The sequence below is a fragment of the Amaranthus tricolor genome, chromosome 9 (assembly GCF_026212465.1).
Source record: "Amaranthus tricolor cultivar Red isolate AtriRed21 chromosome 9, ASM2621246v1, whole genome shotgun sequence".
In the NCBI taxonomy this organism is placed as follows: Eukaryota; Viridiplantae; Streptophyta; class Magnoliopsida; order Caryophyllales; family Amaranthaceae; genus Amaranthus; species Amaranthus tricolor.
Window position 1 is genome coordinate 8,772,735 of NC_080055.1, and position 21,315 is coordinate 8,794,049.

Below are 21,315 nucleotides of genomic sequence, written 5' to 3' on the forward strand. Positions count from 1 at the left end.
TTTACCTGCTATCTCTTTAGTTGCAAAAATGAGATAAAGGTTGTCTTTTTATTGAATAAATGAAACGTTGACCCTTTATTTGCAGATGGCCAAAAGGTTGGCTTTTTAGAAATAATTTTTCCTTTCGTGATATTCATTTTGCAATATTTTTTATTTTCATTTGTTGTATTAATTTTTTTTTTTTTGATAATGTCAATTAATTTCTTTTAATATATATTCTAACCCTATTTTAATTTCATCCATATATTTTATTCTCTTTATTTATTACCACTTTCTTAAAAAAAAACACAATTTCTTTTAGATACAAATTAAAATAGGACATATTAGTAATTATCATATGCACCGCAATTATAATGAAAAGTCTATTTAATCATATCTTACAGCCTGGCATCAAATCAACAGCATATTTAAAAATTCGATATTTGATAGGATTTGAAAAAAAAAATTGGTGTTCTCGTTAAGTCAAAAATAAAAGGCATTATTATAATTCGCAATCCTTTTCATTTTATCGCCACCCCTTATATATTGAAATTCCAAGATTGCCCCTGATTACTTTTCAAACCTTCAATCTCTAACTTCTCTCAAAAAACTCTTTCCAAACATTCATTGAACTAAAACAAGCTAAAACTAATAATTGAATTACAATGGCCAAAGAAAATGAGCATCAATATGATTACAGCATAAATATGATTGTGTTAAAATTTGATGCATGTTCACCCTTTTGGCTATACCTTTAAATAGAAAAATCATATAATTACAATGTTTGCAGTATTAGAACCTAGACTTCAAGATTTTTCCAATGATATATTATATGCCCAATTCCGATAACCGAGCGAGAAACGACGATTGTTTAAAGTTTGCTTGTGCTGAAATTTGATACATATTCAATCTTTTGAGTATAACTTTTTATAGAAAATCCGTATTGATGCAAGTTTTCGTCATTAGAAACTAGACTTCAAAAGCTTTCCAACAACATATTATATGCCTGACTCCGACAACCAAATGAGAAATGACAACCATTTAAAGTTTGCAGGAATTTTTAAAATCTAGTCACGCGCGACCGGACCGCTGTTTAGTCGCATACACGCATGACCGAACTGCGGTCCGGTCACGCGCGACTGAAAGATAGAAATCACTACAAACGTTAAACGGTCGTCATTTCTCGCTCAATTGTCAGAATTGGGCATATAATATGTTGTTAGAAAGCTTTTGAAATCTAGTTTCTAATGCCGCAAACCTTGCATTAATATGATTTTTCTATAAAATGGTATGCCCAAAAGATTGAACATATATAAATTTTAATACAAGCAAATTTTAAACGATCATCATTTCTCGCTCGGTTATCGAAATTCGGCATGTAATATATCATTGAAAGGTTTTTTAAGTCTAGGTTCTAATGCTGCAAATATTGCAGTTATGTGATTTTCCTATCAAAAGTTTTGGCCAAAAGAGTGATTATGTATCAAATTTCAACACAAAACGTGTGGTTAGGTTTATTTTTCGATTTTAAAATTTTTTTTCTTTGTAAAATTAATATTTTTTATTTTTAATGTAATTATTATTAATAAATTTAGTTTAGTAATAATAATAGTTGATTTTATAATTAAAAATAGATTTAAGGGCGTTTTAGTAATTTTATTAAAAAGGTGGTGATATAATGAAAAGGGTTGCAAAAGTTAAGAATTGAGAAAATAAAACATTATGAATTTGAAAATTTAAAAAAAAAATACGTTCATATTTCACTGGTCGAAAAGAATAAGTCTCAATAAAACAAAAAGAAAAATTAAAACTATATTCTTAGAAATTCCAAACAAGAGGAGTTTTCTCTTATAATGTCTGACTTTCATAAAGATTATTCTAATTAAAACGGTTGGAGACCAATCATTAAAAGATACTCTACTTAATTATGTTATGTATTGAAGACCTCATAACCCAATTATAAGGGGAGTTTAAATTTTAAAACAAAAGTAACTTTAAAATTTATAATAATTAGTTTTTTCCAAAATCTTGTATGACATGATATATTTTACTTTGTTCGTTATCTAATGTTATTCTTATTTAGAAAATCCCATCTTAAGAAGAGAGAAATTTAATTAATGTTTTTGAAACATTTTTAAAAGATAAAATATATTTATATGAGATTTCGTTAGATTCGTTTTAATGTATACTTTTTTGTAATTTATTATTATGCATATTTAGAGATATTAAGGTTAAAAATTTTCTTTGAAAACTGTGAAAAAAAAAATAAGAAGAAGAAAAATAACAAAAAAGAGTAATTGTTTTAAGGAAGTGTTTTTTATTGCTTAGGTAATAGTGAGTAGTCTTATAAAAATATAGAATTAATCCGTTTGTTCCTTTTAAGTTGTGAAAATGTTCAAGAAAATTAATAAAAATAAAATCTTTTAAATGTAGGTGACATTATTCTGTTATAAGCATTTAAAAAATATTAAAATAAGATTAAAAGAAAAAAAATTTAAAAATATTAGACTACTATTAAAAAAAATTTAAATAAAGTTATACTAATTCTTTTTTAAGACTACCTCACCGTGAGACGACCTCAATTGGGTGAGCTCAAACACTTTAAAAAAACCGCTTCAAGTATGAATTTAAATTTTATTATTTTTTTAAATTATGTTTACTACTGCTTATATGGACTCGTCTTACAGTGAGACAGTCACATACAAGAATTGTTGAGAGTTAATGAAAAACAACTAAAAATCATAAGTAATACAAAACTATTAAAAAAAGATAATAAAAAGCGTGAAGAGATCAAAAACTGTTTAAATAGGGGTGTTTTTGTCTATAGAAGTTTTTAACTAATGATTAATTTGTGGATTTTTCTCGAGTCGAGAGACTCTTTGATCGTACTCTTCTTTATAATTATAAGTTGTCATTGTCTTTCTCTTTCCAAATCCTAATCATAGTTTAGTTTTATTAATAAAATATTAAAATAGAAATGAACACAATTACTTATGTTTAAAAATTATGATACAAAATTGTAAAATTTATCAAAACAACAACAGATAAAACTATCCAAAATAACAAATAAAAAGGACTTTAACCACACTATGCAATATCGTATTGAATTCTTGAAACTGCCTATGACACGTCACCTACACTTTCACTTCTTCCAAGATTCAACCAAGGACTGTTGCCTTTTGACTTTTGATTACTTGAAAATATTTTTCATCATCTATAATATTTATTACATTTTATTTTTTACGCAATCTAATTGTATAATTTTAATTATTTATATTTTATATTATTCTTAACAAAAATTATAAAAATCTGATATAATATAAGTATGCGATTAGACGATTGAAACAAGATCATACTTAACTATATTTCTTTTTACACATCAGCCTCAATATATAAAATAAGATTGAAAAAATAAATAGTACTGTGTAGTAGTCCTATTAGTATTAATATTAATATTTAAGTACTAGTGGCGTATGATCATATTAATATTATATTAATTATATTTAATATATATTAGCATAGTATTAATTATATTAGTAATTTATTAGTTGATTAGTATATTTTATATTGTATAAGTATTTCTAATTGACATATAAGTATTATATTATTGTATCAGTTTAGAATTCGCATAATATTAGTTGTTTTAGTATAATATTAATATAGTATGCACTTATTGTTGTATTAGTAATTTTAATTATTTTTAGTATTAGTATAGCTATTAGTATATTGGTATTATTATTATTATTAGTATAATAGTTAGGATTACATAGTGTAGTAATTAGTATATAACTAGTAATATAGTCATTAATATTGTACTTCCTTTGTCCATAATATTCGCTACATTTCTATAGTAATAATTTTCATCTTTATTCTTATTTCGGTAATTTTGAGAGGGACTACTATTTACTATATTTAACATTAGTAATTATTACTCTCTCCGTTCCTTAAAGAAGTTCCCAATTGCCATTTTGGACGTTCTATTAGTTCTTCCTACGAAGAATCTTTCTATTTTTATCTCAAATTTTGGACAAAATAACCTTGTTCATCCTCATTTTAATATTTTAATAATGCTTTTGGTCCTTACATATCTTCCACTGCCTTCATTTTAACATTTTTTATATTTCTTATGGTACTCATATATTTCCCACTCATCATTATTATCATAATCATCATCATCATACCTAGTATATCCCGCTTATAGAAATCACATATTTCCCACTAACTCTATAAAAAAGAAATTTATTAGCTGTGGTCCTCATATATTTGTCTACTAATATTCTTTTACTATATTTATATTGTTTATGGTCTTCACGTTTCTCCATCAAAATTATTATTTAATAAAATACTTGAAAAATTACTTAGAATAATACAACATTTTTATGATTTTCTTACAATAATCACACATATTGATTAACCATGAATAATCCCAGCTTTGGGTGTATTTTTCTAGAGTAAACCAGGTAACCAGATGACTTGTCAAAGCAAGTTTTATTTAAAAAAGAAAGATAATTTAAAATAAAATGTTGAAAAAAATGTTAAAAAATGCAGAAAATTTTTTTGATTTTTTTTTATTATTCAAAATTTTTTATGTAAACTTTCAAAATTTTTCTCTAATTTTTATTAATTTTCAATTTACTATAGCAGGTCATCAAGTTAACCAAGTTTACTCTAGGCAAATAACCCCTAAAGTTGAGATTATTCATGATTAATCAATATGTGAGATTATTGTACGAAAATAATGAAAAAGTTAGATTATTCTAGGTAATTTTTCTTAAAATAATATATCCACTATCTACAAGATTTCATGTTACTTAAATCCAGTAAGCATTCTTGTGGGAACTTTATTAAAGAATGGAGGGAGTATTATTTAAGTATTATTTCTATTATTTTGTATTAATACTTAGGGAAATTTGCAAAGAAACACCTTTTAAAATCTCTTTTTTGTAAAGAAACACCTTTTATAATTTTTTTTTGTAAAAAAGCACCTTTTAAGAGACTTTTTTTTAAAAAAACACCTTAAATCAGTTTCCGGTGACTTTTGTCAACTTTTCGGCGTTGACTATGCCATTTGTCAACTTTCCGGCGTTGACTTTTGTTTTTATTTTTATTTTTATTTTTATTTTTATTATTAATATTATTTTTTTAAAAAAATTTTTATTTTTATTATTATTTTAAAAAAGTTAAAATAATAATAATAATAATGATAATAATAATAATAATAATAATAATAATAATAAAAACAAAAATAAAAAAAATAATTTATTTTAAAATTTAAAAAAAAAAGTTTTTCATTAATTTTTTTTTTATTATTATTTTTTTATTTTTCCTTTTGTTTGTATTTTTATTTTATTTTTAATTTTTATTATTATTATTTTTTTTATTTTTATTTTACTATCATTATTATTATTATTATTATTATTATTATTATTATTATTATTATTATTATTATTATTATTATTATTAATTTTTTTTAAAATATTTTTTTTAAATAATAATAAAAATTAAAATAAAATAAATTAATATTAATAATAAAAAAATAAAAATAAAAACAAAAATAAAAAATAATTTTAAAAAAAATTTAAAAAAAATTAATAATAATAATAAAAATAAAAAGTAAAAAAAATATAAAATAACAATAATAATAATAATAAATAATAATAATAATAAAATTAAAATTAAAATAATAATAATAATAATAATAATAATAATAATAATAATAATAATTAAAATAAAATAAAAATAAAAACAAAAGGAAAAATAAAAAAATAATAATAAAAAAAATTTAAAAAAATTTTAAAAAAAATTATTATTTTTTTTATTTATGTTTTTATTATTATTATTTATATTTTTTTTTATTTTTTTTAAATAATAATAAAAATAAAAATTTTTCAAAAAAATAATATTAATATTAAAAATAAAAATAAAAATAAAAATAAAAATAAAAATAAAAGTCAATTGTCGTAAAGTAGACAAATGGCATAGTCAACGCCGGAAAGTTGACAAAAGTCACCGGAAACTGATTTAAGGTTTTTTTTTAAAAAAAAGTCTCTTAAAAGGTGTTTTTTTACAAAAAAAATTATAAAAGGTGTTTCTTTACAAAAAAAAAGGATTTTAAAAGGTGTTTCTTTGCAAATAATCCTAATACTTATTATTATTCACATTATTAGTATGAGTAGATAGGGTATTAGTATATTTAACTAGTATTAGTATTTAGGGGCGCCCTCTAATAATGGGGTAATTTAATCCCAATTAATTTTTCAAAATTATTTTATCCCACTTAATTTTGAAAATATATTTGAAACAATAAAAAATTTATGTTTAAAGTATTTCTAAAAAATTAAAATCATAAAGATTAAAATGACATATTAAATTACGTTGGATATTATCCATGTCTAGGAATCATAGATAGATTATGTGATCAGAGGAGTATGGACAAGTCACAAATGTAATCTTAAGAGATCTTGCATGTTGGTGATGCCCAAGATAACTCATGTGGTACACTTATTTTTAACTTCAGTAATTAGCGCCTAGCGGTAGTTCCTACACAAAACACTATCATTAGTTATATTTTCTACTTAATACGCACATTGGAAAGTCTAAGCTTTATACTTCCTCCGATCTAAAATGATTGCTACATTTTAAATATGAGCACTATTTATTATTTAAATTTATTTTACATATTGCGGTTAATGTACAAGCAAATATATAATCAAGTAGAATCTTATTTGAATCGTCTAATCGCATACTTTTATAATATTAACTTTTTATAATTTTTAGATGCGTATAATTTAATATGTAAATTAACAAAATAACACATTGAATTACGTAAAAAGTAAAATATAACAATAATAATGCAACGGAGGAAGTATATTAATGGCCACTTAAAATAATTATCCTTTAAAAAGACACAACTTTGTCCTTACATGGCATCAAATATATTATCATCGTCTGGAAATACTGAGGATTTGTAAGTCACTGTGACATGTGGTGTGAAAAAAAAAATCATTTATTAATTGTAAGTAATTTTTTCGTTTTATTATATTTGTTATGTTTGACTTTATACGCAATTTATTTTTGATTATTTATAAATTGAACTATATACATGTAAAAATTATAAAAAGTTAGTATTATGAAAGTATGTGATTAGACGATTCAAAAAAAATCCCACTTGACTATATATTTTCTTACACATTAAATACCATATATAAAAGAAACTTAAATAATAAGTAGTATCAATAACGGTAATATAACAAATATATGAGAACGGAGAAAGTATATATTAAAATGGAGTAAGTAATAATGCAGGCATATGGCTTGGTATTTAAATAATTGCCATTCCTGCAAGTTCAGTGGTATGAGAAGCCAGCAAAACAATAAATGTTAAGGTAAATTAAAATTACAAAACTCTCATCTTATTAAATTCTACTGTATAAGAATAATTTGTTAACTTTATAAATCACAGTTATTTACCAAGATCTCCTAGCTAGCAAAGAGCGATTTATTAAATAAGGGAGACATATAGGTGGTATTTATTATATGTAGTGGGACACGTGTTTAAGAAAATAAAAAAAATTTAATTTATACCTGCGTAATATTAATTTTTTTAACAGAAAAAGGTAATAATGTTGTATTTTTTTATTTCAACGGAACATCAATCTTTACAAACTTGTCAAACATTAAAGTTTTGGAACGTCAATTTTTTTTAACTTTCTAGAGATCATAATTATTGCTCTTGATTGAGAATACTAATCATTTTAAACGTATCAAGGTCATCCTTAGCTTTTTTTTTTTTTTTTTTTTTTTATAGAACATGAATAATTGAGCGACAAGTGAATATTAAAAGAGAAATGAAAGGTAGGTAAACAGATATGAATATTAAATGAGAAATGAAAGATAGGTCAACAGATATGAATATTAAAAGAGAAATAAAAGTTACGTAAAGAATATAATAATAAGAGGAAGATAAAGGAAAAAAAATGATCAAGCTTATATATTTTTCTACAATCGACCGGTGTAAATATTTTTTTCAAAATGAGGGAACTAATTAGTTCTTGTAATTTTTCTATTTTTTTTCAACTTCCTTATTTTACAACTCTTTTTAACCTTTAATAACAATAAAATTCGCTTAATTTCTGCTCGATCCAATAACCTTACTTTACTAATTTAATTGTATTTATCCCAAAAATATTTACTCCCTCTTACTAACATTATTGAATATTAACTATCACCACTTTGTTAGATTTATGCATGCCTGCATTAGCTTTGATGCCCATATGACGACAATGACGTCACACTTGTCTAATTCTTTTAATTCTTGTTTTTTTATTGTAGGATATACTTTAGGAAAGAAAGAGACTATATTTAACTAAAAGATTAAAATTAATTACAAAATTATTTTTATATTAAGAATTCTTTGCGATAAGATGAATAAAATAAAATTTTAAATGATTATTTTTTACTTATAAATTTAAAACGAACAGATATATATTACTCAAAATCCTGCATACATTACCTAATCATGTTTTTAAATTTAGTGAAACTCTTTATATATCAAAGCAAGCATCTAGAACTTGGTATTATGGACTTTAAAATATCTTATGGAAAATGGTTTCAAATGTGGTTTAATTGATAAAATATTATTTGTGAAACGTTTATGTAAATAATATATATTTGAGTGCTACTAACAAAGTATTATGTATGAAATTCTCTGATGTTATTGCAAGAAACTCAAAATGAGTATGATTGGAGAATGTTTTTAGGGATTGTAAGTAAAATAAGAAAAAAACTGATACTTTTATATGTGATCGAAATTACGTAATGTTATATTTGGGAGTAATGATTTAATTTGAAAATATAGATTTTGACTCAAATTTTAATGTTCAGTAAATAAAAAAAAATTCAAATTGGGATTGGAGTCAAATTTATCGTTGTTATAAAAAGTCGTTAAAAATGAGGATTTGAGAATGACTTTCCAAATCTTATCATTCTCAAATTCTTTATTAATAATTTCATAATTAAAATCTACAATTTGAAATTAAATGTTTATTTCCAAACGCAAATAAGAAATTTACTTAAGAAATACGTGTTGCAGAAACTTCTATAAGTTCAATATTATGTGTAGATCAGTATCTCCGGTAAGAGTGAAGATTAAAAGATGTGTCCAAGGTTATCTAATATCTTGGTGACCTGACATTATGTTTCGTACGTGTGCTTGTCACTTATTTTGACTATTTTGTACTGATTGAGTTATCAGGTTGCACTAAAACGGACACGGACACGATACGGGTATGGAAAAACGCCAACTTAAAAATGGCGGACACGGAGACACGAAAATAGTAATATAATAAATATATAAAATTAAAGATAATTTTACAATCTTTCATTTGATATTTGTAAATAAACACTTTAAAAACGTAAAAATCACATAAAATGCAAATAAGAACCGAAATCACCCTCTTCATTTGTAGCATCACCACTTACATTGCATGAATCGGAGCCACTAGCCCCACTACTAGACATGATTGAACTCTTCAAATTCAAACAACCACAATTAAAGTCAATTAACTACACAGATATAACCAGCAAACCACACAGATTTACAATCCAAGACTATAATTTATTGAATTGAAATCAAAGTCAATTAACTACACAGCTAGAAGATGAAATCAAAGGAAAACACCATGGATAGTCCCTGATTTCAGGATCATTTTTACTGGAAATTCCATTTAAAATTTCGATAAGTCGATCTCGAGATGCAAGCCTATACCTCCATCACAGCAGTTCGCTCATCAAATAATGTTTCCAGTTTTTACCAAAACAAAACATTATTTCACGTAGATTTTTAAACCCAATTTGCTCATCAAACTAGAAAATTCCAGGGTTTTTCAAACAAATAAAGGGCTCCATATTACTTAGATTATAAATCAAAGATGAACACAGTAATCGAATTCAATGGTCGAAAGAGCACATTACAAGAAATTAAGATTAAGAATTTAAGATTCACACTAAGATTAAAGATTAGAACAAGATTAATATTAGGATTTAGGATAAAGAGTGAAAATACCTTAAACAAAATCAAAAATTTCGATTTTTAGGGATTCTTTGATTGGATTCGAACAACCCACAGCCCACAGTGAAATTAGTCAGCAGCAGTTGTAGCACCGACTTCGAGTGTTTGTCTGTGATGGAGGAGCAGCCGTCGGTGGCGTGGTGGAGGTGGAGGAAGAGGTGTAGAGTTTTTAGGGTTAGAGGAGTGAGAGGCTAAGACCAAGAGAGGGAATTGCAATTGAGAGGGAAATGGAATTCGAGAAGCCTTCTGCCTACTGCTGTACTCAGTTTTCAATTTTTTTTTTTTTAATAACACACGTGTCCTTGCCGTGTCCCTTGCCGTGTCGGTCGCGTGTCCTTGCCGTGTCCACGTGTCCGAAAAAATATTAAAATATTGGACACTTCATTTGGCGTGTCGGACACGGATTTTCGCGTGTCCGTCGCGTGTTCGTATCCAACACGTGTCCGACACGGGACACGCCTGTTCAGTGTCGTGTCCGTGTTTCCCAGATCGTAATTTGCAACCACAAAGTATTCACGTGTAAAAACCGACCATTGTCCGACAAAGAAAATATGCCGATTACTTGTACACTGACCACTAATAATGGTCGGTGACTAGTTGGTATATGATCATTTGACGAACAATCAAGGCCATCACACATCTTACCGACGAACTGATGAGCTCACAAATTCTTGTCAATTATTTTCCTTTTCCAACAAAAACAAGGACAATAATGTTATTTATTTCATGTATAAAATTATTTTTGGGCAATCTTTCATCACGAAATAAAAATCCCCTTCTTTATTCAATAATTATGTTTTAGTATACAAGAGTATGAACATTTTAATACAAAGTATCTACGATTTAGTAAACTGTGTATAGAAGATAACACAAAGTTTAGTGATTTTTCGCTTCACAATTTTTTTGACGACAAACGTGTAATAAATAACACCCGTCAAATATGTTTTTCTAGTAAAGCTATCCCATACTCGAATCGAATCGAATCCAAGAGACACACTAAATGATATTAAACTTTTAATATAAGTCTTATGCAAGAAAAGTCCTGCACAACATAATACCAATTATGAATTAATGGTAGCTCAAAGCTTTACATTACTTAATGTATAGAAAAAGAAAATAAGTTATCAAGAATATTTCTTTATAATCCTTGTATTTTTTATAATGAAATGAAATGATATATTTCCTTAAAATATGAAAGATATCTTATAAAATATATATTATATAACATTTTGAAAATAAAATTTTAAATTTTTTTTTAAGTTTTTCTTAAAATATTCTTTATGAAATGTCTAAACTTGTGTGAAAATGTTACTTTTAATTGAAACTCACTATGACCATTTTCTTATGTTTTTGTTAAGAAAACAACTCAACCAAAAGCTTAAGCTAATGTTCGAGGCTCCAGGATATATTATATACTCTAACACGCTCCTTCACACGAGAGCCCATTGGGATAGAAGTGTGGATATGCAAAGGCGCTGAATATTCCACTTTAAATGAGGGGTGGTTGAGATTCGAATTCGTGACCTCTTCACAGATTTAACTCAACCAAAAGCTTAAGCTGATGGTTGAGGCCCCGATATATATATATATATATATATATATATATATATATATATATATATATGTATGTATGTATGTATGTATGTATGTATGTATGTATGTATGTATGTATGTATGTATGTATGTATGTATGTATGTATGTATGTATGTATGTATGTATGTATGTATGTATGTATGTATGTATGTATGTATGTATGTATGTATGTATATATATATATATATATATATATATATATATATATATATATATATATATATATATATATATATATATATATATATATATATATATATATATATATATATATATATATATATATATATATATAGGCATGGCCACGGTCCGGGTTGGTCCGGTTCCGTTCCGGTTCCGTTCCGGTTCCATCCGGTTCCGGTTCCGGTTCCATTTGGAACCTGTCGGTTCCGGTTCCGGGCGGTTCCAAACGGTTCCTTGGCGGTTCATGAGGCGGTTCCGGCGGTTCCAACTCACGGGACGGGCGGGTCGGACCATCGGTTCCATTTTTATTTTTCTTTAAATATTTATATAATAAAAAAATACTATAATATCGCGGACGTACCTTTGATGATTACTTGATTATTAGCGAAATTCATTGCATGTCAAGTTGTCATCGTTATTGAAATATTTACTAAAAAGAATGAAAAAAATAAACTAATAAGAAACGAATCAATGATAATGTCGATAAAGATGATTAATAAAAAAAGAGGGAGAAAATGGACTTGAACCTAGTACCCAAATGAATACTAAGCTACCTACGTATCCCGAAGGAATCAAAGCCCACGTAGTTCTTTGTCATACCTTTTATTTATAGTTGTTGAATGTTGATTTATCGTTGTCGCTTGTCGGATTGATCCTATTCGTCTTCGTCATCATCATGTGGTTGATTAGATGCTTCCGCTGACTCTCCTCCTGACGATGATGCAGATGTATCCATCATCATCCATGGATCATCATCGTCGTCTTGATCATCATCATTCCTTAGTCCTTGTGTTCGAATCTCCGCTTGATCCCAATCTTTCTTGCAAACACATATTTGTATACTATGTGGAGCAAGACGAGATCGCTTTTCGTCCAAAACTCTTCTACCTGCACTAAAAGCAGACTCCGACGCAATTGTTGACGCGGGAATTGCAAGGATATCCTTTGCAATTCTCGATAAAATGGGAAATTTAACAGATTTTTCTTTCCACCACTCCAAAATATTATAGATACTTTGGTCTATTTCAAAGTGGTGTTTAAGATAACTATCTAGTTCTAAATATGAGGTCGAGGAAGAAGAAGATGATCCTACAAAACTATCATCTTGAGTCATTATGTTAGCTATTACCGAATTATAGTAAGAGAAACGTGCCGAAACGCTAGCACGCCTAGACATATCGCGTTTCGGGTTATATACACTAGCGTAAAAATCATAGAGTTCTACTAAATATTTTTTACATGTTCCTACATAATTATGTACATCAGTAGACGGGCGATCTAACGATTGGTAATAAAATCCTATTACTTTAGTAAGGACCTCAGTTTTAAAACGTGGGTCCAAAATGGTTGCGATTCCATAAATATAAGGAAAATCGGTAAAATATGCTTGCCATTTTTCCATCATATCTGCAAGAATCGGCCTCAATTTTGGGTTAGTATCTTCATGTGTATATTTAAGGAGATGATAAAAAATAGTAATACATTCACTTATTACTAAGTGAACGTTCGGTTCATAAACATAAGAAAAAATCTTAGTCGCGTGGTCATACGCTTCTAATATGTTATGTACACCTATAGCTAATTCCCAAGTGTCATCAGCTATGAAACTATCTGTACACTCACTATATAGTTGTGTTATTACTGGGCGATAAGCAATCGCCTTTCTTAATAAATCGTTGGTTGAGCCCCAACGTGTAGGAGTATCTAATGACCAATACACTTTTTTAAGTTGGTATTGGTCACATAATTGTTTATATTGTCTTTTTATCTTTCCGATCCTAAGCCATTTCACTATATCCCTAATTGGTTCTAATAAATCACTTAATTGTTTTATGCCTGCTTGGCAAGATAAGTTAATTATATGCGCACAACAACGTATGTGTAATAAGCTACCCCCAAGGATTAAACTAAAAGCAGGTTCGTTAAACAAAAGTTCTATACATTTAATGTTCGCGGTTGCATTATCAGTTGAACAACAAAATATTTTATCTAATAAGTTCCATTCTCTACATATTCTCTACTAATCTATATTTTATGTTTTCACCGGTATGTTTTTCTGGCATTGTCTCAAAAGCAATTATTCTTTTTTGAATAATCCAATTTCGATCTATCCAGTGTGCTGTTACACACATATAAGGTTCTAAATGTGGGGGAGCAGACCAAATGTCAGTTGTTATGCTAACTCTACCATTAAACGATTTAAACATTTCAACTAATTCATAGCGCATTGATTCGTATAATTTAATTGTGCGTCTTTTAAGAGTGCTCTTAGGATTGCTCTATATTGTGGTTGCAAAGTTTTTCTAGTGAGACGCTCGTATGCCCTACTTTCACCGTGGTTAAAAGGCAATTCATCACAAATTACATACCTAGAAAATTCATCAATCATGTCATTACGATTGTATCTAAAAGACATACCTGTGCTGGGAATGTCCCATTGTGTCTGTCGGCTTCCACTTGTGGTCCCGCTCCCGCAAGCTGCATGAGTTTCTTTTGTGATTCCATGCTTTTTTGCCAAATGTTTGTTAAAAGATCCCGTACCACCACCTAACACGTATTCACAAAACACAATAAATAAATGTTTATAAAATATGAATATATAATGTATGAATGTATAATGTATTATGTATGTATAAAAAACTTAAAAAGTATTTACCTCTGGTGAAATTGTATGAAACTAAGGGCTTTACTCCTTGACTTTCACAAATTTGACAAGTGCATAAGAAAATATCTGAATTCTCGGTTGGTTCTTTTGTGAAATACGACCACACATGTGAAACAGCTCTACCACTAGGAGGTGCCATTGCCGGAAAAGGTTGTCTTACTGGTTCGTCTTCATCTAAATAAATAATTTAAAATTATAAAACTATAATTAAATAAATAAATAATTTAAAGTTTAATTAATTTGAAGAATAAAATTATAAAACTAACCGATAGTTTGGAAATTGACTCGTTTACCACGAGCTTGTCTTTGTTGTTGTTGTTCTCCTTGTTCTTCATGTGATCTTGTTGATGACTGTCGAGATATATGTATCCCAATTGGGGTCGTTGGTTCCTCTTCTTCATCAATTTGTATTTTTCTTTCCACTTCTTCTGCATAATTATGTAACTCTGGGTCGTACCCTTCCGGATAATTATGTTCATAATTATAATTACTAATGGAAGGTGTTGTTGATACCGACGGAGTAGAAGTGGCCTTTCTTTTGGAGGAACTGGAACCTCCCAATGATTTTGCCACTTTAGTAACTTTTTTTGTGGCTTTTTTCAAAAATGAAGACATGATTGATAATATTGAAGTAATAATAGAAATATAGAATTAAGAAATAAATAAATAATTAATTATGTAACTAACTAAATTAAGAAATAATTAAAAGACTAATTATGTAATTAAGAGAATAATTGCGTAATTAAAGAATTAAGTAGAGAGAGTAAGTAGAGAGAGTAGGAGAAGAGATGAGTTGTGAATGAAAATGATTGAAAGTGATGAGTATATATAGAGGAGAAGGCAACGGCTAGCTAACGGTAACGTAACGGTCACATTTTGGCGAACCGGTTCCATGGAACCGGTGGGCCGGTTCAACCGGACCGGTCCCGGTTCCGGTTCTGATTCCACGGAACCGTTGAGCCGGTTCAACCGGACCGGTTCTCCCGGACCGGTTCCGGTTCCAACCCGCGGGTTTTTTACCCGGTTCACGACGGTTTTTTCTGGCGATTTCACGGTTCCGGCAACTTTTTTCCGGCGGTTTCACGGTTTCGCGGTTCGGGGCGGTTCGGAACCTGTCGCAAACGGTTCCGGTTCCAAGCGGTTCGGCACCGGTTCGGTTCCGGGTAACCCGCCCCGTGGCCATGCCTATATATATATAAATAAATATTATTATAGTATTTTTTTATTATATAAATATTTAAAGAAAAATAAAAATGAAACCGATGGTCCGACCCGCCCGTCCCGTGAGTTGGAACCGCCGGAACCGCCTCATGAACAGCCAAGGAACCGTTTGGAACCGCCCGGAACCGGAACCGGAACCGTTTGCGACAGGTTCCAAATGGAACCGGAACCGGATGGAACCGGAACGGAACCGGACCAACCCGGACCGTGGCCATGCCTATATATATATATTTTTTGATGGGAGAATTGGTTAAAGCTACACAACCTCATGCAATGAGCTAATGTTCAAATTCCAGTAGCAAACATTTCTCTTGTTTATTTTTATTTCACTTTTTTTTTTTCTCAAAAAGGGTTTTTGAAGTTGCAGTTTTTCAGTATTATTTTATGCTATTGCCAAGAATTTTTCTGATGAATGTTCTTTTTAGTTTGTATTTTTTAATACCACTATGTTGGTGGAATTATAATTAGAAGTTATGATTAGAAATTTAATTTACTAGGTTGGTTATTGTACTAATATATTATTCAACTCTTTATATATAAGCCATTTGTTCATTTTTTATTGTTTACTTTGAAGTGTCTATGCAAAAGGTTTTTGGTTAAAAATGAACAATTAAAATGAAACAAATAGAATATTTATTTTTATTGTCGTATTTTATTGTTTATTTTAAATTTGAATTTTTTCTATATGTGATTTAGTTCCCTAATTTCGTGATTTAATAATATATTTTTTGTGAGAGCTCGAAAATTATAATATCTAGATGCATAAATAATTTGTTTTCTTTATGTTATTTATTTAATCTTGCCATGCATTTATTTCAAATCATTGTCAAACAAAAAAGTCTTGAATAGTAGACAATAGTCTTAATTAAAACAATTTTAGACGATATTGTGAGCCGCTTTTAGAATATGAAAACTCGACTTGGATAATTATTTTAATTATAGTATTGTTAAATATAAATTTTTTATTTACATTAATGAAATCACTTTTTATTTTCTTTGGATCCGCTACAATATTACAAATATTACAAATAATTTAGAACTAAGAAAGTATTTTTTTTTCATTTGTAAATCAATATCATGATCTTCTGCCTTGTAGGTCAAAGGGTCTTATTTAAAGGAAATTATCTCGAGTTTAGGAATTCTAGGTGGTTAGCTAGGGAATTAGTTATGTGTCCCAATAATTTTGTTATGTTTTTTTTTAATTACTGTCTAAGTGTCATTTTAATTCGTCTCACTTATTTTATACTCCCTCCGAATCATTTTAGTTGTTCCATTTTCTTATTTGGCAAAGTTTTTTTAGTTGTTCCATTTCTATTTTTGTCAATCTTTTTTTACCTAAATATCCTTAGTTCACACAAGTAATTACGAATATACCCCCATATACCTTATTTACCTAACTATCCTTCACTACTTACCCTTCACTACTTACCCTTTACTACTTACCCTTTTTAATGGACCTCACATCATCTTTAATAACCGTGCCCAAACAAATGGGACATCTAATTTGATTCGGAGGGAGTATTATTTTTGAACAATAACACTCTATTTTTTTTAATCTCTTTCATACATTATATTTTTTCTTAATTTCATTCCTACAATTAACTCTATCTTTTCATTAATTACAAATATTTATTTTTTTCTTAAAACTCATAATTTTAATTGGAAATTACCCATATCTCTCAAAGATGACATTAATAGGAAACTACCCAAATCTAGGAATCGTAGATACACTACGTGGTAATAAGAGTGTGACAAATCACGTGTAATCTTTAGAGATCTTGCATGTTGGTGATTCCCAGGTAATTAATACTCCCTTCTATCATACTTCCACCAGAGCAAGTGATCCGACCTGAAAAATCGATCCGAAATTGAAAGTAAATCGATCGAAAATATGTTTTTTTTTTAGGTTTATCGAACGACATTACCCAACCTGAAGCTATATCCGAACCGGTTGACAACCGAAAATGGGAAAACTAAACCCGAGCTATAACCGATTTTTCTAACCGACACATAACCGTTAACCGAGATTACCCGAACCTAATAATGACCGACTCGAGTCATGCTCGCGACCGAACTCGATCCTACTAAAATCGACTTAACCCGAACGAAGTTTAGATCGAACTACTGTAAACCTGAACCAATTTTTTACATAGAAGTATGATCGACTCATATTCAATCATCTTATTAGTTATTTTAATAAAGTGATAAATATTTTAATAAAATAAATTATATAAATACATGGTTTCAAATATTTAGAGTTAATAATCAATGGTCAATGTTTATTTAACAACTTTTAATCGAATTAGATGAAAATTGATAGAACTTTATAATTTTAATTTCTCGTCAAACAAGTAAAAGTAACAATGTAGTAATGATCACTAATTGATTTGCATTTTCACTATTTTGCTTTAAGTAATTCGCAATTCGTAGCCGAATTCTACTTGAAAAATACCCGAACCCGATCTGTACTTGGTAAAACCTAACCAATTATTAACCGATGACAACTCGAGACCGATTGAAACTTGACACGAACTTCAACCGACACCGAACTGATGCTAAGCCGATGGCTCGAATAACCGATCTTCAACTGAACCGTGACTAACTGACCCGACCCGAGTGTGACCCGTCGCAACACGCATCCGAAATATAACCGATCCGAAATACAATCGAATCGAATGACACTCGTCCAAAACTGATTCGATCACTCGAATAAACACCTTTACTTCCCACTAACAGTGACACTTTCTCTCCTAAGATATCACGATCAAATGCAGTATTTCAAAACATATGAATTATTAATTTTAAATTTAGTAATTTCCCTTGGTTCGTACACAAAACAAGTGTCAATGTAGAGGTATATTGACTTCGGATCAGGTATTTTATATGGATTTAAAATTGGTTTTGTATCCATGTTATTATGTTAAACCATTTTTAAATTTGGATCTAATTGAATTCGTTCACAAATATAAATGTTCAAGTCTATTTAAAACACCTTTAAGTATTATTTTTTATGTTTTTCATTTGTTTTTGTCATTCATTTTTTGCGCAGATCCCAATATAAATTTAAAATTCAAATTATTTTAATTATGAGTTTATAAAAATCTAAAAAGTTGATATTTAGAAAATATATATTGAGACGAATCTATCAAAATTTCATATGAATATTTTAGTTGTTCATATGGAATCTTATCATTCACTTTTTGCGCAGATCCCAATGCAAACTTAAAATTAAAATTATTTTAATTGTGAGTTTTTATCTAAAAAGTTGATATTTAAAAAATATATATTGAGATGAATCTATTAAGATTCCATATGAATATATTTTTCTATATAGATCGATCAGTATTCATAGTTAAAGTTTCACATTAAAATTCGTAAATTATAATTAAGAAGAATATATGAAAACAGATGGAATATTAAATATATGGAAGTGATATTTACAGTCCTAAGGGCTATACATAAAAATTAACAAATTTTCTTTGTTATTAATAATTTGAACTTTTCAAGAGAATCTAATGTAAAAATTGAAAAGTAATTAATATTTAATATAATTATTTTAACTTTCCAAGACACAATAAATGATAAACTAATTAATTATAATTAAATTTTTATGTTTCCAAAGCAAAAACAATATTAAATTACATAAATATAATACAAGATTCCTTTTTTATACGGCCCTTAGGGCTGTATATATTATTTTCCATAATTTCTTCTTAGGACCTACGTTGGAGACTTTAAGCTTTATTAATGTCCGCTCAAAAATAATTCATCTATTCCAAATTAGTTGTAATATTTGTTTTTGGCTTTGCTTACAAATTAGTTTTAATTTGTATTTTGTTGTTAATGTATAATTTTTTTTAAGAGTTCTTAATGTATAAATTAAACTTAATCAATTAATGGAATTTACGTGTATTTGATTATTTTTAATGCAAAATTATTTATACAGAACTAGTATACTCTCTATATTTCTCTATATCTACTACTCTGCTACTCACTTTGTTTTATTTCAAATGTTATATTTTCTTTTTTCACGTTTACTGATGCACTATCATCTTTAATTGAATATAATAAAAAATTATAAAAAAAAAATTAGAAGTAGATATTAATACATCTTTTGTTCAAATAAATAACACAATATCTGATTTAACTATATTTTAACTTATAGACATATTAAATATAAATTACAAATTAAGAGTAATTAATAAATACTCCCTTCGGTTCTTTTCAAACGTTCCATTTACTTTTTGAATACTATTTATCAACCACTGTTAATTTGTAATTTATTTTTAATTTATAAATTACAACATAATCAAATAAAATCTTGTTCGATTTATCTCAACATAAGGTATATTAATATCTATTTTTTATAATTTTTAATTATACATAATTAAAAATATTAATGATTAAATTAGTGCATTTAGCAAAAGTATAAAAAGCAAATAAGACATTTAAAATTAAATAAATTTGAAACAAAATGGAGAGACCGTAATAAAAAAAACACAAAGAAGAAAACGACTAGACGTGGTTGGCGTTAGATGAGCATTCATTTGTACTTTCATTATTTGGATAAGTATAAATGGGAAAAGGTTAGAAATTACCTAATAATTTTTTTTCTCCAAAAAGTACCTAAAAAAAAGTTTTGTCAAAAAATATCTAATAAAATTTTTCAAAAAGTACCAATTAACGTTTTCCTTCGGTTGACCGTCAAATATAACGATTGACTGGTTAAAATCGAAAATTCTTCTTCCTCGTCCTCAATTTCTTTTCCAATTCAATTTCCTCACTATCTTCTTCCTCTACTTTTTACTCAAAATCGAAATTAAATTGGAAAAGAAATTGAAAATTTGGAAGAAGAATTTTTGATTTTGACCAATCAATCTTTATATTTGACGGTCAACTAAAGGAAAACGTTACTTGGTACTCTTTGAAAAACAAAAAAAATTTTATTAGTTCTTTTTTAGCAAAACACATTTTATTAGCTATTTTTTAAAAAAAAAAAATTATACGTACTTTTTGACAATTTAATAATTTGTCATACAGGCAAGTTCTTTGCAGAGAAATAAAAGGCCAATAAAAGACCATATTAAATACTTCCTTCTCCTCCACGTTCCATTATACTTATTATATTTGAATTTTTATACACTTTAATTTATTATTTTATTTATTTATATATTAAATTATATATATTGAAATATTATAAAAATTTAATATTATAAAAATATGTGATTAAACTATATAAATAAAATTTTACTTGTTTTCTCATTGTTAAAATATTCATGTTCAATAAAAAGAAAAATAATAACTTGGTGAGTTCATAAAAGTTGGTATTCTCAATCAAGAACAATAATTATGATTTTGGTGAGCTACAATAAATTTGACGTTCTCAATCAAGTACAAGACTTTAATGTTTGACGGGGTTTGTAAAGAATGACGTTTTGCTGAAACAAAAATTATAATTAGTTATTTTCAATATATTGTACTTCTATGATATAGTTCAGAATCATTTATAAATTATAATGACAATGTTAAATTATTTCTCACTCTTATTCATTATTATTGTCTCATTCACTTTTTAAATACTGTATGTGTTGAAATATGACCCTT